The sequence below is a fragment of the Spinacia oleracea genome, chromosome 6 (genome assembly GCF_020520425.1).
Source record: "Spinacia oleracea cultivar Varoflay chromosome 6, BTI_SOV_V1, whole genome shotgun sequence".
In the NCBI taxonomy this organism is placed as follows: Eukaryota; Viridiplantae; Streptophyta; class Magnoliopsida; order Caryophyllales; family Amaranthaceae; genus Spinacia; species Spinacia oleracea.
This window is the reverse complement of record NC_079492.1, coordinates 52,418,324-52,434,664: the sequence shown is the minus strand read 5'-3', so window position 1 is coordinate 52,434,664 and position 16,341 is coordinate 52,418,324.

The following is a 16,341-nucleotide window of genomic DNA, read 5'->3' as shown; positions in this document are numbered from 1 at the left end:
TTTATCCATATCCCCATTTACATTTCTTTCTCATCAAATTGTTATTTGGACTTTTTTCTATTAGAAAATACCTTTTAAAAAATTGTACTCCCTCCGTCCCTTAATACTTGTTTTGACTTTTTGCATTATTCACATAATTCACTTTGACCCTATTTTATTTCTAGTATATGAAAATAAATGTTAGTATATAATATATTGTTGGCTTCATCTTAATTTTATAAGTTTTTATAATATGTAGTTAAAGAAATTGGTGGTCAAAATTGTGCATCGGCAAGCGTGTCCGGTCAAAACAGGTCGAGTATTAAGGGACAGAGGGAGTAAATACTTATTTTCCAACGGTCAACCCAGTTTCTTCGGCATTGACCCGTACGTGTGTGGCATACACGTGACTCTAAAAAAATGACTTTTTTTTACTTTCAGTTTTTCCCTCAAAATTTCTCCTTAACTACCTAAAAGAGACCTAAAAAATTAAAAAAATCCTTATCCCTCTCCTCTGCTCAACCATTCTCTAAAAAAATGGTGTAAAAAATTATACAAAAACACCAATAAAATCGATCAAACATTGTCGTAGAAACCCCCGCCGGAAACGATCTTCGATAAAAGCCACCCCTTCCTCTATCGTAATCACCACCATCAATGAGTCTTTCTTAAGCTGTTCCTGCGGCCTGGTTAAGATCTCAAAGCTCGTCAAAATCTCCACCCCAAAGCACAACCCAAAAAAAGCAAGTTTTCAAAAAAACTCAAGAACACCGTTATCAATACCACCTGTTTGGGCTCCCAATTGACTCTCAATTGGGCCACTAAGTCCAAAGCCCAATGGCTCTAAACAACAACATCGAACCCACCAGTGGCTATTCAGCCATCCATTAAGGCCCAAGGCCCAATAGTAATAAATGACCTATGGGCATTTATTATGCAAACACTATAAATAGGCCGCCAAGGCTCACACCTCAAGGTACGTCCAATTTACCGCCTTAAGACTACTCTTCTAGAGAACTTCTCTCTAGAATCCGAGCATTATTCTTACTTAGGCATCGGAGGGGCTTTCCTCGGAAACACCCCCGAGGCTAGTGACTTTGCTCTTGTGCAGGTGAATTCGGACTCCACTCATTCAAACAAGCAAGATCTTCAACACATACAAAAGGGCCTTCATTCGAAGCCCATTGTTTCCATCTTTACAACACCGGAACAATTTGGCGCCGTCTGTGGGGAAGAACACTTCAAAGCCTTTGAAAGACATCAATCACCTCTTTCCGCGAAAATGGTGAATGATGTTGTTAACAACAATGACGACGATATGATGGTGCGGTCAGATTCAGAATCTGACCAAGAGGGGCACCCTCAATCGATGGCGAGGTCACAGCCAAGCAGAGCTACGACCGCCACAAATGCAGGACCTCCGATTCCAACTAGGGAAGAGCTCACTGCGGCCATGACCATCATGCAAAACTTCCTCTTCAATGAGAAGCAGCAAGGACTGGCAAATGACCGCAGAGAAGAGAGGAGGACCAGGCGAAGGCTGAACGAGCCACCCAGTGCGGAAGTGTCCAGACCCGAACGAGAACTCCTTCCCTTGACAGGTACACACTTGACGTCGAGGTGGATGGAAAGCACGTGGGACACCCAAAAAAGGGCACAACAGCAACCAGATTGGTTTGCGAGACCATCGCCTACTCCAACAGCTCTCCAAAGCGAATCAACTACTCGTAACACTCGGATCCGAAGCTCGGTACTCAGCAGGTTGAGGCCCTCGGTCCACTCAAGGTTAAGACCTTCGATCCATACGAGACTCGGGGTAGGTGAGTCGAGCAGATCTGGCGAACGACCCGAGGTCAGTAGCCGAGAAAGAAGAAGAGACAGGAGGCATGATCGAACCCCTAGCCCCCATCGTACGCCCGAACGTTCTAATCACAGAACCTCGGCAAACGAAGGCATCAGGGCTAGACTCGGGAAAAGAATCATGACTCCTACGTCATCCCCTTTCTCGGACGAGCTGATCATGGAAGAAATACCGAAGGTAAGACTGCCAGCTCACCTAACCTACAGCGGAATCACAGATCCGAGGGATCATGTCATCTCCTACGAGCAGCAAATGTTCTTGAGTCCCTACTCCGAAGCATGCTGGTGTAAATACTTTCCAACCACGCTAACCGGAGTGGCGGGAGAGTGGTTTAGATCGCTGCCGAAGGGATCGATCAAGAGCTGGAAAAAGCTGAAAAAGAGATTCTGCACACAGTTCGTGAGCAACAATCGCCCCGAGCGAACCACAGCAGAACTGACCTCAATCCAACAAGAAAGAGACGAAAGTCTGAGAGAATTCATGGCCAGATTCATGAAGGAATCAACAAACATACCAAACTTGCAGCCAGACGTGGCCATCTTCGCCTTGAAGCACGCGCTCCAGGAAGGGAAGTTCCGTGACGAACTCTCAATGAAGAACCCCTCCAGAATAGCTGACGTGCTCCAAATGGCTGATGCGTTCATCAGAACCGAGGAGTTCAACAAGGCCGCTGCAAGACTGAAAGGATCGTCGGATCCGAGAGACACAAAGAATACCCAGAGCAAGCCCGAGGGTAGCTCAAGGAAAGGGAAAGAGAAAGTAGGAGCTAGAGAGATGAGCCCGAAGAAAGACGGGAGAAGGGGTGAACTTCAACCCAAGTACACCAACTACACTCCACTAGCTCTTCCCCGAAAGGAGATATTCAGCCTCAACAGAAATGACGAAAAGTGGAAACTACCGGGGAAGCTCAAGTCCAACCCAGCTCGGAGAAACAAGAACAAATGGTGCGAGTTCCATGATGACTTCGGTCACCATACCGAAGAATGCAACTCGCTGAAAGACAACATTGAGGACCTCGTTCGCCGAGGCTACCTGAAACAGTACTTGTTAGACCGAAGGGAGGAAAAAGAAAAGGCCGCAAGCGGCAAACAACACGAGCAACCCCAGAAAAGGGTCTACGAAGCAACAGGGCACAAGAAAAATGACATCCTAGTGGTGTTCGGGGGACAGAAGTCTGGCCAGGCCAGCAAAAAACACCTAAGAGCCCTCTCCCATCGGGTCAACTTCAGCGCGGTGGGAGACAACCAGCCACACCCCCCGAACATGACCTTCACTGCCGATGATTGCTTCGGAGTCCAGTACAAACATGACGATCCTCTGGTCATCTCCATGGACCTCAATAACCACAACGTACATCGAGTGTTAGTCGACGGAGGAAGTGCCGTCAATATCATCTTCAGAAACTGCTTCGAGCAGCTGATCCTCGAAGAGCCAGAGGAAGCACTGACGAAAGTCAGTTATCCTCTGATCGGATTCAACGGATCCGCAGCTATCCCTCGAGGAAAGATCACCCTGCCAGTCACAGTGGGCGAAGGCCAGGCAGCAAAAACCCTTCGGGACGAATTTTTGGTGATGGACTGCGACTCCGTATACAACGTAATCATGGGGAGAACCATGATTCACAAGATGCAAGCAGTCCCCTCCACATACCACCAGCTGATGATATACGTCTCGGATGCAGGATTCGCCGAACGAATCAGAGGTGATCAAGAAGTGGCGAGAAGAACCTGCCACACTGCTGTCCGAAAGCCCAAACTAGAGGACGGCCCCGAGGAAGAAAAAGGAGCTAAGGCAGAGGAAAGCGAGGCAAAAAGGAGAAGAGCAAGCACGAGCAGCTTGTCTCCCGCAGAAGTTGATGCCCGCCCCGAAACCCTATCTCCCGAACCAGATCAAGAAATGGAGGATATCTTCCTCGAAGAGGATTCAGACAGGAGCGTCCGAATAGGCAAGGGCCTAAGCTCGGGGCTCCGAATCGATTTGATCCGATTACTCAGGGATCATAAAGACATCTTTGCATGGTCAGCAGCAGATATGCCAGGGATAAATCCGAAGCTGATTTGTCACAAGCTGGACGTCAACGCTGAAGCTCGGCCAGTCAAGCAAAAAAAGAGGAACTACTCCTCGGAGAAAAACAAAGCCATCGCCGAGGAGGTGAAAAAGTTGCAGGAGGCCGGATTCATTGAGCCATGCATGTATCCGAAATGGCTGGCCAACGTGGTGATGGTCAAAAAAGCGAATGGCTCCTGGCGAATGTGCGTGGATTTCACAGACCTGAACCGAGCCTGCCCCAAAGACTGCTATCCCCTGCCAAGGATAGATCAATTGGTTGACTCCACCAGCGGCCATGCACTGCTCAGCTTCATGGATGCCTTTTCAGGCTACCACCAAGTATTCATGCACCCCGATGACAGGGCAAAGACAGCGTTCATCACAAGCGCAGGAGTGTTCAACTACAAAATGATGCCTTTCGGCTTGAAAAATGCCGGAGCCACCTACCAGAGACTAGTTGATCACGTCTTCGCCGACCAGAAAGGGAGGAATGTGGAGGTCTATGTGGATGACTCCATCGTAAAAAGCATCAAGGAGGAAGACCACGTCAAAGACTTGGCAGAGACCTTCGGAAACCTGAGGAAGCACAGCATGAAGCTGAACCCAAAAAAATGTGTCTTCGGGGTGAAGTCAGGTAAATTCCTCGGATTCATGGTGAGCGAAAGAGGAATTGATGCGAACCCGGACAAAGTCCAAGCGGCATTGGATTTACCTGAGCCGAAGACCAAGAGAGATGTGCAGAGGCTAACCGGCAGGTTAGCCGCACTAACAAGGTTCATATCAAAAGCCTCGGATAAGGGAGCCCCCTTCTTCAAAGCACTGAAACCAAAGAACCTCCCCGGAGGAGAAGCAGAACCAGTCAAGAAAAAAGGGGTCCCGAGGAAAGTGGATCCCGAACTGATATGGGAACAGGAGCAAAAAGAAGCTTTTCAGCAACTCAGAGCCCACCTAGCTCAACTGCCGACACTGGCCAGACCAAAGGAGGGGGAAACCCTGTACCTATATGTCGCAGTTAGCCCTGGAACCGTCAGCGCAGTGCTTCTTCGGGAAGAAGAAAAGAAGCAACAGCCAATCTACTTCACCAGCCGAACACTCACAGGGGCCGAAACCCGGTACCCACTCATCGAGAAAGTCGCATATGCAGTAGTGGTAGCTGCACGAAAACTGAGGCCATACTTCGACTCCCACCAGATCACAGTGCTAACTGACCAACCGCTCGAAAAAGTACTCGACAAAATAGAGAGGTCAGGAAGATTGGCTGCCTGGGCCTTCGAACTATCAGAGTTCGGCATCAAATATCAGCCGAGGACAGCAATCAAAGCACAAGCATTGGCAGACTTCTTGGCCGAGTGCTCATACCAGGAAATGTTGGATGATACGAAAAGCACTTGGGAGGTCTTCACTGACGGATCTTCCACAATAAACGGCTCAGGGGCAGGAGTTGTACTGATCCCCCCGACGGGGAAAAGCATAGAGTATGCATTGAAGTTCGGCTTCAAAGCAACCAACAACGAGGCCGAATACGAGGCCGCAATCGCAGGGATAGAGCTTTGTTTATCCCTGGAGGCCGAACATGTTCGCCTCAAAACTGATTCCCAGCTTGTAGCCAACCAGATCCGAGGGGAGTATGAGGCCAAATGGCCCAGCATGACAGCCTATTTAGCAAAAATTAAATCCTTAACGTCAAAGTTAAGATCCTTTGAAGTCATCCTCATTCCCCGAGGACAGAACACGCAAGCAGACGCACTGTCAAAACTCGCAAGCTCAACACTCATCGACCTAAACAGGTCGGTCCACGTGGAAGTTCACCAAGAGAGAAGCATCGACTTGCTACCCACCACAGTATGCAACTTACGTACCGAACCTAGCTGGATGGACGCAGTAGTTGCATACAAAGAAAGGGGAGAACTTCCCGAAGATAAGCTGCAAGCGAGAAAACTGAAAAGATTCAACAGATGGTTCATCATCAGCGCCGAAGGAGAGCTCATGAGGAAATCATTCTCTGCTCCGCTGCTAAAATGTGTGGGTCCAACAGACGCTGACTACATCCTAAGGGAAATCCACCTCGGGATATGCGGAAACCACATTGGAGGTAGGACATTAGCACATAAAGCCCTTCGGGCTGGGTACTGGTGGCCCACTATGGTTTCCGAGGCAAAGCAGATGGCAAGGAAATGCGAGAAATGCCAAAAGTTCGCACCAGCCATCCATCAACCAGCTCAAACCCTACAATCAACACTGTATCCCTTACCATTCGCACAGTGGGGGTTAGACATCATTGGTCCCTTCCCCTCAGCGACGAACCAGAAGAAGTGGTTGATTGTAGGAGTCGACTATTTTAGCAAATGGATCGAAGCCGAAGCTGTCTCCTCCATCACCGAACCTCAGGTCCGCAAGTTCATATGGCAGAACATCATCACAAGGTTCGGCATACCAAGACTGATGGTCTTCGACCACGGGAAACAGTTCGACAACACCCCGTTGCAAAAGTGGTGCAAACAGTTCGGCATACACCTAGCGTACTCGGCAGTCTGTCACCCACAAAGCAACGGGCAAGCCGAAGCTGCTAACAAACTCATCCTCAACGCACTCAAGAAAAGAGTCGAGGATGACAAAAACAAATGGCTAGAAGAGCTACCCGGAACGCTATGGTCCCTTCGGACCACTGAGAAAGAAGCTACCGGACAAACACCGTTCCACCTTGTATACGGATCCGAAGCTGTAATTCCTGTGGAAATCGGAACAGAAAGCCTGAGGATCCAGGCATACAACAGGTATGATGGGCTCCAAGGAGAAAGCAACAACCAACTTCTATCCGAAGCTCTCGATCTACTGGACGAAGCTCGGAACGATGCAAGGACACTCAACGCAGCCTATTTGCAGAGGGTCAACAAGCATTACAACCGAAGAGTCAACGCCAGACCCCTAAAAGTCGGTGATCTAGTACTCAGAAACGCCGCCTCGGTTCAGAAAGGACGGATCCATGGCAAACTCTCAGCCACTTGGGAAGGACCATACATCATCCATTCCGAAAAAAGGCCAGGCACGTATATGCTGAAACAGTTAGATGGAACAATTCTGAAGAACCATTGGAATACCGATGTTCTCAAGAAATATTTTGTATGATCCCTGTCTGTAAACCAAGTAAGTTGTTTAATGAGAAGAGGAAAGCCATTGGCACCATGTGTTTCATTAAACTTATCTCTATAATTATTGTCCCTTTATATATATATGCAGCCTCGGATCTGATCAATCCGAGACTAAAAACAGGTTGACTTTGCCCATTCCTTGATAAAATGCAAGAAATGACCAAATCATACACTTCAGGGAATCGTCCAGAATCCTCGGATTCGCGGTACCCTAATAAAATTTGTTCGCAACAAACAGTCGCTCGAATCAAGTTATAAAACTCCGGCTCAGATCCACGGATCGCCGAAGGCATAACTAAAGAGGCAGACTAGCGATCTCTTGCCCAGGTTTCCGAACCACAAGAGATCGGAAGAACAATCCAAACCTCTGAGCAGATCGACGGATTTGAAGAGTCTGGAAACTAAAGAGTCTCTTAGCAGATCTACGGATTTGAAGAACTCGCAAAACTAAAGAGTCTCTTAGCAGATCTACGGATTTGAAGAACTCGCAAAACTAAAGAGTCTCTTAGCAGATCTACGGATTTGAAGAACTCGCAAAACTAAAGAGTCTCTTAGCAGATCTACGGATTTGAAGAACTCGCAAAACTAAAGAGTCTCTTAGCAGATCTACGGATTTGAAGAACTCACAAAGTCAAAGAGTCTCTTAGCAGATCTACGGATTTGAAGAACTCACAAAGTCAAAGAGTCTCTTAGCAGATCTACGGATTTGAAGAACTCGCAAAAGTTAAAAAGTCTCTTAACCGATCTACGGATTTAAAGAGCTCGCAAGATCAAAAGGTTTTTAGCAAGTCTACAGAAAGAGGAGCTCGAGAAACCTACGGATTTAAAGACCTAAAATTGCGAAAGAACAAGTTGAAAAGAAGCAGCCAAGTAACAAACATTCATTTTTTATTCAATATTTGGGGGAAGTACAAATACATTGAAAACCTCAAAAATTGAAAACAAAATGAAACAGTTAAAATCGGCAGCCATCAACAGACAATACCGGCCTACCGAAGTACTAAGAAAGCAAAAAGAAACGAGTACAACGCAGCGCCGAGGCAAAAGGGGGAAAAGCAAGCACATATTCGGAAGTCCTCAACTGGAACCGACCGACTCTGAAGAAGACGACTGCCCGAGTCCCTAACTCTTAGGAGTCTCAGGAGCGGCCCCCAGGGGAGCATCCTTCGAAGAACCCCCAGCAGTAGTATCACCCTCGGAAGTGGCCTTCTGGGCCCGAGCCTCTGCAAGAGCAGCTTGGCGTTCAGCTTCAGCTTCATCTCGATCAGCTTGGCATTCCACCAAGTGGTCCTCGGCCTGCATCCATAGGGGAACTTTCTCGTTCCAAGGGAAGTGAGGCATGTGCTTCGCAAACATGCGCCGAGCACCCAGGATGCCGTTCCAGTACTGCTCTCTACACTGATCAGCAGTGTAGAGGTTGACTCGCTCCTGCTCCAGCTTCCGAATATAGTCATCCTTTTCCCGAAGCTTCAGCCGAAGGACAGGCACCTTATCAGCTTGCTGCTGGATCAGCTCCCGATGCTGGACAAAATGGTGGAGCCTTAACTCCGCCTCTTTATGCTCCTTGTCGGCCGCTTCAAATTGGGACTTCATCTCCTGGAAGAGTCTATCTTTTTCCTCAAGTTCGCTAGCGAACTTAGCGGCCATATCCTTCTTTTCCTCAGCAAAGGAAGCGATCTTCTCAGCATCCTCTTCAACTCGGAAGATGAGCTGGCCAACCTCGGTCCCGATCTTCTCAGCAGACTCTCTAGCCTCGCGACTATAATGAAGGTACAGCTGCTTGAGTTCCGTAAGCTCGGAGAGGAGTTGCCCAGCCTTCTGGTCCAAAATGGGAATATCACGAGCATAAGCCTCACGATATTTCCTCAGTTGTTTCTCCTCAACCGAGCTACACTCGGAAGCGAACGAAGACCAGAAAACAGCCTGGGAACGAGAGAAAGATGAGCAAAATAGGAAAAACATAAAACAAAAACACAACTCAAAGAGAAAAATCTAGCAAATTACCTCGTTCAGATAGTACTGGGCCATCATAGCCGGATTCCTCTCTTCGGCCCCAGGAACCCTCCACTGCGGGTTAGCACGAAGCAGATTCTCCCGAGCAGCCTCGGGGCCCACCAAGGATCCCACGTGGGCCAAGGGGTCCTCTCCCAAAATCGGAGCCCTAGCATATCGAGCCATCGCCTCCCTTACTTCTTCGGGGATCCGTTTTAGCGGAACATCCGAACAGGGATCAGCATGGATCAGTCTATCCTGGGCCGAGGTAGAAGTAGAGCCCAAAGTTGAGTGGCGCCTCTTCCTCGTCAAACCTTGCTCGGGCTGCTCCTCCTCTCCAGCAGAGGGAACCTCCTTCTGAACCTCGGGGACCGCAGCTTCGGGGCCCGAGAGATCTATCATCTCCTTGTCTGGACTCTTCTCTCTCTCGAAGGGAAGATCAGCAGACTCCTTCTCCTCAGCTACCTCAGGGACAACCAAACCAGGAACAAAATCGGCTTCAATCGCCTCCACCACCTCGGTGATATCCTGGATTTCGATCCCCGAAGCAACAGATGGTTTCAGGGGAGAGGGGATGATATCTTCCTCGATCAGCGGCTGATCCACGGGCGGCGGTTCAGCAACCACCACACTCTTTAACTTCTGCCCCGGCAAGGGCATGAAGTGAAGAAGATTCTTAGGAGGAGGCATAACTTCCGAAACCGCTTCCTACATAGCAAGCGTTCAAAGATTAGTTTCAGAAAAAGGGAGAAACGAACTACAAAAACTCCAAGTCAGAACAAATACCTTCTCCGAGGGCTGAGAAGCCTTCGCTTTCTTCGGATGCGTGGAAGGCCTCAAAAGAGTGATACCCTTCCTTTTGCGTTGATCCTAAAAAGGGGAGACCAAGGGTCAACGAATATAAAGGAAGAAAAAGGAAGAAATAGAGAAAAAAGCGGGAAATACCCGGTTCCTAGATAAAGAGATATCTATCCGAGCCGGAGATGAAACCGAAGGAACGGCACGCGGCACAGCGTCAGTCCCAGGACCCTAAAAAGATGGTCCAGGACCAAGACGTTAGCCGACGGCCAACCGAAAAGAAAAAGACAAACAGAATAGAGAGCCTATAAATGAACACTCACCGAGTCCGAAGTTGTCTTCAACTCAGGAAGCACAACCTTCACAGGAACAGCTTCAACAGAGGAGGCGGAATCCCACGGATCAGCTCGAACTTCGGATATCCGAGCAACCCCCGAAGGAGACAACACGTAATCCTTCAGACGAGGATTACGAGGGTTATCTTTTCCGAACTTGTACTCGGGAGCCGGGTCGTGAATAGTCTTCAAATCCAAAGAAATGCCCAACTTCTTAGGATCAATGCGGCTAAAGCCGTACTCTGCAAAAACAAAGCACAAAGCATGTCAGCAAAACGAAGCAGGAAAGAGGACAAACTCACTGAAAAACGGTCTCAGCCGAAAGACACCTACCCCTGTCAAAGATCCTGCTGAGACCGGCAACAGCAAGAATGTCCTCCCTCAAAATGTAATTGAGATTCGGAAGCCAGCTAGACGGCAGTCGATGGTTATCCTCTTGAGCCAAGAACCACTGGAGGAGGTCCACATAGTGGCGATGGTTCCGATCTGGAGCTGCCACACCCCTCATATCAGGATCAGGAGCCACGAACCACTTCGGAGGACGATAAAAGTTGGGATGCTTCGGATCCGTCGGCACACGGACGAGCAACCACTCCGTTTTCCAATTGTGGTCAGAGCTAAGGTAGGGGTACGCCGTGATGTAGTTCGGATCCCCCCTCTTTCGGGACTTCTTGTTGACAATGGTCCACCAACCATACCCATCACCCTTGGAAGCATGGTTGAGAACCAGATCGTGAAGATCCCGAAAGACAGCGACAGAGCAGGGGAAATTGACGAAGTCACACACCCATCTAAATCCGATTATGTGCCTCATAGATTTGGGTGTGAGCTGGGCCAAACTAATGTTGTACGACACCAAAAGCTCGGATACGAACGGATCCAGAGGAAAGCGGAGACCATTCTCCAAATGATGAGTATACACGGAAATGAACCCCCTCGGTGGATGAGTCACCCGAGGACGCTCTTGCTCAGGAAGCTCGCACCAGTACCCCAAGGCATGCTGAATTCCGTATAGCTCCTCGGCCTTCCGATGATAATTCCCTAACTTCGCTTCCACCAACCAGTCACCGCTGACCGATTTCTCCAACGGACCGTCGATCTGCGTGGTCTCATGCAAAATTGAGGCATACTTGCCCTTCGGATCAGCTTCCGTCCAATGAACTGGAAACTCGGAGTAACGACGACGAGCACCCGAAAAGCCAGCTCTCTCACCAGAGGTTGCGCGTTCATCTTCGGAAGCATCCCAACCAATCGAACTCTTCTCCAACGGCCTCTCCGAAGGTCGACCCCTCGAAGATTTCGGTAACCTCCCCGAAGGCACGTTCTCTCTCTCACTCGAGGAGCCAACAACGAACTTGCTTTTGCCCCTATTCTTTGCCATGGTCGCGAAATCTCGATCTAGGGTTTAGATTGAGGGGTAGAAGGAAGAACGAAGAAAAAAGGAGAACTCAGAAACAAATTACCTTTTTCCGAAGCGGAATTCGCCGATAAAGCGAACAACACAAGTTCCCGAAGTCTAAAGTTGGCCGAATTTCGTAGATCTGAAGAAGCAAATTGCACTGCGATCGCCGGAATTTAGAGAGAGAATGGGTTTGAAATAAGGAGTAAAAAGTTCAAAAGGAGCAAAGCACCCAATATTTATAGAAAAGAGAAAGGGCGCATCAACTTCCTCAAACCCACGATCTCCATGACACAGTACAATTCCCAACACTTGTCATCAATGCAAATCATCCCTTTTCAAAAAAGAGAGGGAACTTTCGGACTTCTGACAGCTGGAAACCCACCCATTTAATTCTAAATGGACCGGGTCTGGGGGGCATGTTGTTTGGGCTCCCAATTGACTCTCAATTGGGCCACTAAGTCCAAAGCCCAATGGCTCTAAACAACAACATCGAACCCACCAGTGGCTATTCAGCCATCCATTAAGGCCCAAGGCCCAATAGTAATAAATGACCTATGGGCATTTATTATGCAAACACTATAAATAGGCCGCCAAGGCTCACACCTCAAGGTACGTCCAATTTACCGCCTTAAGACTACTCTTCTAGAGAACTTCTCTCTAGAATCCGAGCATCATTCTTACTTAGGCATCGGAGGGGCTTTCCTCGGAAACACCCCCGAGGCTAGTGACTTTGCTCTTGTGCAGGTGAATTCGGACTCCACTCATTCAAACAAGCAAGATCTTCAACACATACAAAAGGGCCTTCATTCGAAGCCCATTGTTTCCATCTTTACAACACCGGAACACCACCGATTTCCTTTTCCCTCACATAACCCCACCTTCCAAAATCGCTAAACCCCTGTTTTTTGGCCTCTCACCTCCCGAAAACCCTGAAAAGCTCACCATATTTCTTGATCTTGATAAAACCCTAATCCATTCTTACGCAGACCCGCCTTCGAAAACCTTCGATTTCATCGTCCGCCCGAAAACCGACGGTGAAACCATAGATTTCTATTTTAAGGATTTGGCTCAAATGGGGTGATTAATCTGTTGGTCTTCGAGGTCTTGGATAAGAACAGGGTGAATAATCTTCGGCTATAACGCGATTCATGCCGAGAATTAGATGGGAAATATGTTAAAGATTTGGCTCAAATATGGAGAGATCTATGGAAGGTTGCAATTATTGATAATGAGCTTAGTAAATTGAGTTGATTTTTTGAAGGGGTAATGGTGTTAAGGATATTAGGGATGCTGTCAAGTTGTTTTCTCTTGAGAATTTCAACAGGATTTAATGGATTGTTAATTTGGTGGGATTTTGTTTTTGTAATTATTTTCAGGTGGGATATTAGCGATTTTATTTTGAAGAAGATGAAGAAGCCTTGAACACAGGATGGTTGAACAGAGCAACGAGGAGAGAGAAGGATTTTTTTAGCTATTTTTTAGGTAGTTAAGGTGGAGAATTGGAGGGAAAAACTAAAAGAAAGGAAAAAAAAACCATTTTTTAAGTCACGTGCCACTCACGCACGGGTCAACGTCGGAGAAATTGGTTGAACTTCGGAAAGAGACTGTTGGTCTTATCTCACAACTTTTAAAAAAAAATTGTCATTTGTCAATTTTTTTTACTATAAAAGGTCATTTATGACAAAAAAATCCTTGTTATTTTAATAAGTATATAAACAAATGATTAGTGATATAATTAATCACTAGTACATGTCCGTGCTATTGCACGGGTACCTATAAAAAGTATAACAAATCTCTTAATCGACAATGTTAACTATAATGTTTATTGTGTGGCAATACCAAAATGTTCATTAGTAGTATGCTCAACAATGTCATAATAATTGCTCGTACTAATGCATTACATCTATATTATTAAAACTTACTAAATTGTTTGCTCTTATTTTATCAAATCAATAAATATGGAACCCAATCCGACGACTCGTTCACTGGTTAGTGATTAGGAATTAGTCGAATTAGACTAAATCCTATGCAAATGCACGAACTTAATGAATTTATTGTCTTTGTTAGACAACTTGAGAGGATTAACCCAACACAATCTTTTAATTTTATAAAGTAGGCTCCACATTGTAGACATGTTTCTTTTTGTTATTAATTTGATGCTAATCCAACCCAACTATCTATAGTATTAGAAGGGTTTAAACTATAATCTTATTTGAATTCAAAAAAGTGTACATACCAATGTGTGGTAGATTTTTTTTCATGTTAAAGTACTGTGGCATGCTATCAAAGTCTTTAAATCGGAAATTGTATCGTGGTATATGTTCAATATAATCAAGTACCTCCAATATCTCAGCTTTCTCACCAAATTTCAATTTATTATAATAATTATCTGAAACGTATTTATACCTCGTATCTAATGGAATAATCTCCAAATTGGCAATATAATACACTGTTCCTTCTTTCATGATGTCCATATTAATCAATGACATTGTCAAACAAAGTCAGTTGCACCTCTTCGCCCTGTAAAAGTTGAAAGTTAAATATTTAGTTATAAAACTAAAAAAGGCCTAAGAAATATGAATATAGATTAAAATTAGAATTTCAGTCATACATATTTATCCATGAAAATCAAATTCCATCTATGTTAGACTTTTCTACCGTTATCTTTGGAATGCCCCTCATTGACCAACCACAACAAATTAAAGAACTCTCAAGTTGACTTTTTGTATAGCGAGTGTAACATAGTGACATGATGTATACTTTATATTCATCTCCTACACATGAGCATAAACAAAATAATAATAATACAAAAAATAATATTGTCTTCTGATAATTATCATACATGTACTCTGATAAAAATTTGATATTAGATAATACGCTAATCACAAAAGGTCGGCAAAAGTGTAATCTATGTCATTAACCATAAAAAGAGATGTATATGTTGTTTTGGATCAGTTATATAAGAGTACTACATACATGATAAAGAGTTTACTTGATCAACATAATAACAATAATGTTTCCATTTTGTACCTAATATTTTTGGCGAAATTTGAAAGTGTAATTTTAAAAATTGTTTCCTTATTTTTTCCTGCATAGTATCTTAATTATTCTTATTTCCAATTTAGTCTCTCAATTAATTGTGTGTGAAGACTTTTTCAGAGTTTTTTTTTTTGCTTTTTGTCAATTGCCTGAATTTCCTTAAATAACTTTACATGAAAGGTGAGGATTGAAGTTTTGGAGCTCTCACATTCCTCACCACTCCGCTTTAATAATATAGATTGTTAATTAAATTTTATTATCGGCTAATAAATATTTAAATAAAAAATAATTCATCCGTTCTTTTTTATTCGCAACGTTGGTCATTTTCACGCATGTCAATGTATAATTTTGATCATTAATATCTTTAATTAACTTTAAGCAAAAAATATAAAAGTTGATATTTTGAAAATATACATTATTTGGGACAAATTTACCAAGATCTCACAAGACTACGTTTTATCTTACACATAAATCACAAAGAATAGTCAAAGTAGAACATGTGAATAGTGTAAAAAATGTAAACGTTACAAGTAATAAAAAATGGAGGAAGTACTTAAGAAGTTAAACAAAGTAACACATTGTTTAGTAAACATTTTTTTTTTTCGATATAAGGTGGGTCAATATTGATGTCAATTGCGCATGAAAAAAAAAAATGTTTGTATTTTTATTTTAATTAATTTTTTTTAATTGTAATATTATTTTTATTGCATTGCAAATTTTACAAGTATGGATCTCTTTTGCAGTTAGACAAAGAAAAAAAACAACAATCTTATTTGGTTCTCATTTGTCACATGTCAAGCATTCCTTCCATCAAATTGGTTTTCCATTTAGTGTTAATCAACACCAAATGTTAAATGGTTTCACTATCTCTCTTCTTTTCTCTCTCATCTCTCTACCTCTTTTATAATTTTTTATTTCATTCTCTCTCTTGACACCAATTTTTGGTCTTTGATAAACATGCTCTAAGGAAGATTTTATTTGTCAAATGGTGAATAATTTATCTACAAAATATTATTTCGCCTGTCGAATAACTGAACTTAATTAATTAGTCAATTACTCATCTATCAATTAGTTTTTTCCGGATTCGGGTTGGTGTCCCGATGTTATTGAGTTCATTTCGAAATGCAAATAATCATTGATTTGAATATCTGAAATTTTTTTGGTGTACCCGGGTGTACCGTGCACCCAATGGTACTTATATGCCTATTGTGGGCTGTATCATATTTCCTCTTTACTTGTAAAGAGAAAATTTGAAAGGATACACGATGCACCTATATGCATGTAATATGTTCTAATCAATATCAGCTAAACTAAGGAATTCAACATCAAACTATAAAAAATGCAGCAGGGTAAAATTGGCTTGTCACTTGAATAAATCTTACATGATAGCGAGTAGCAATGTAATACTGGCTATACTGCACTGGAAATTTATCAAATTTCCCATTTCATTTTGTAAATTGAACTGATTAAAACACCCTAAGTGGTCATTACACTAGGAACGCACAAGTAATAAATTTTCCACCCGGCTTAATTACAAGACACTAAAACAAGTATAATAGACAAGGAAAAAGTAAGGGGTCGAACTCTCAAGGAGACAAGGAAAAAGTAAGGGGTCGAACTCTCAAGGGAATAAGCATATCAATTACCTCCGTTTTTCATTTTGTCAACCAAGGTAATATCACAATCAAGTGGACAAACTATTTCTACAGGCTAATAAAAACAACTAACTAAGGGTAA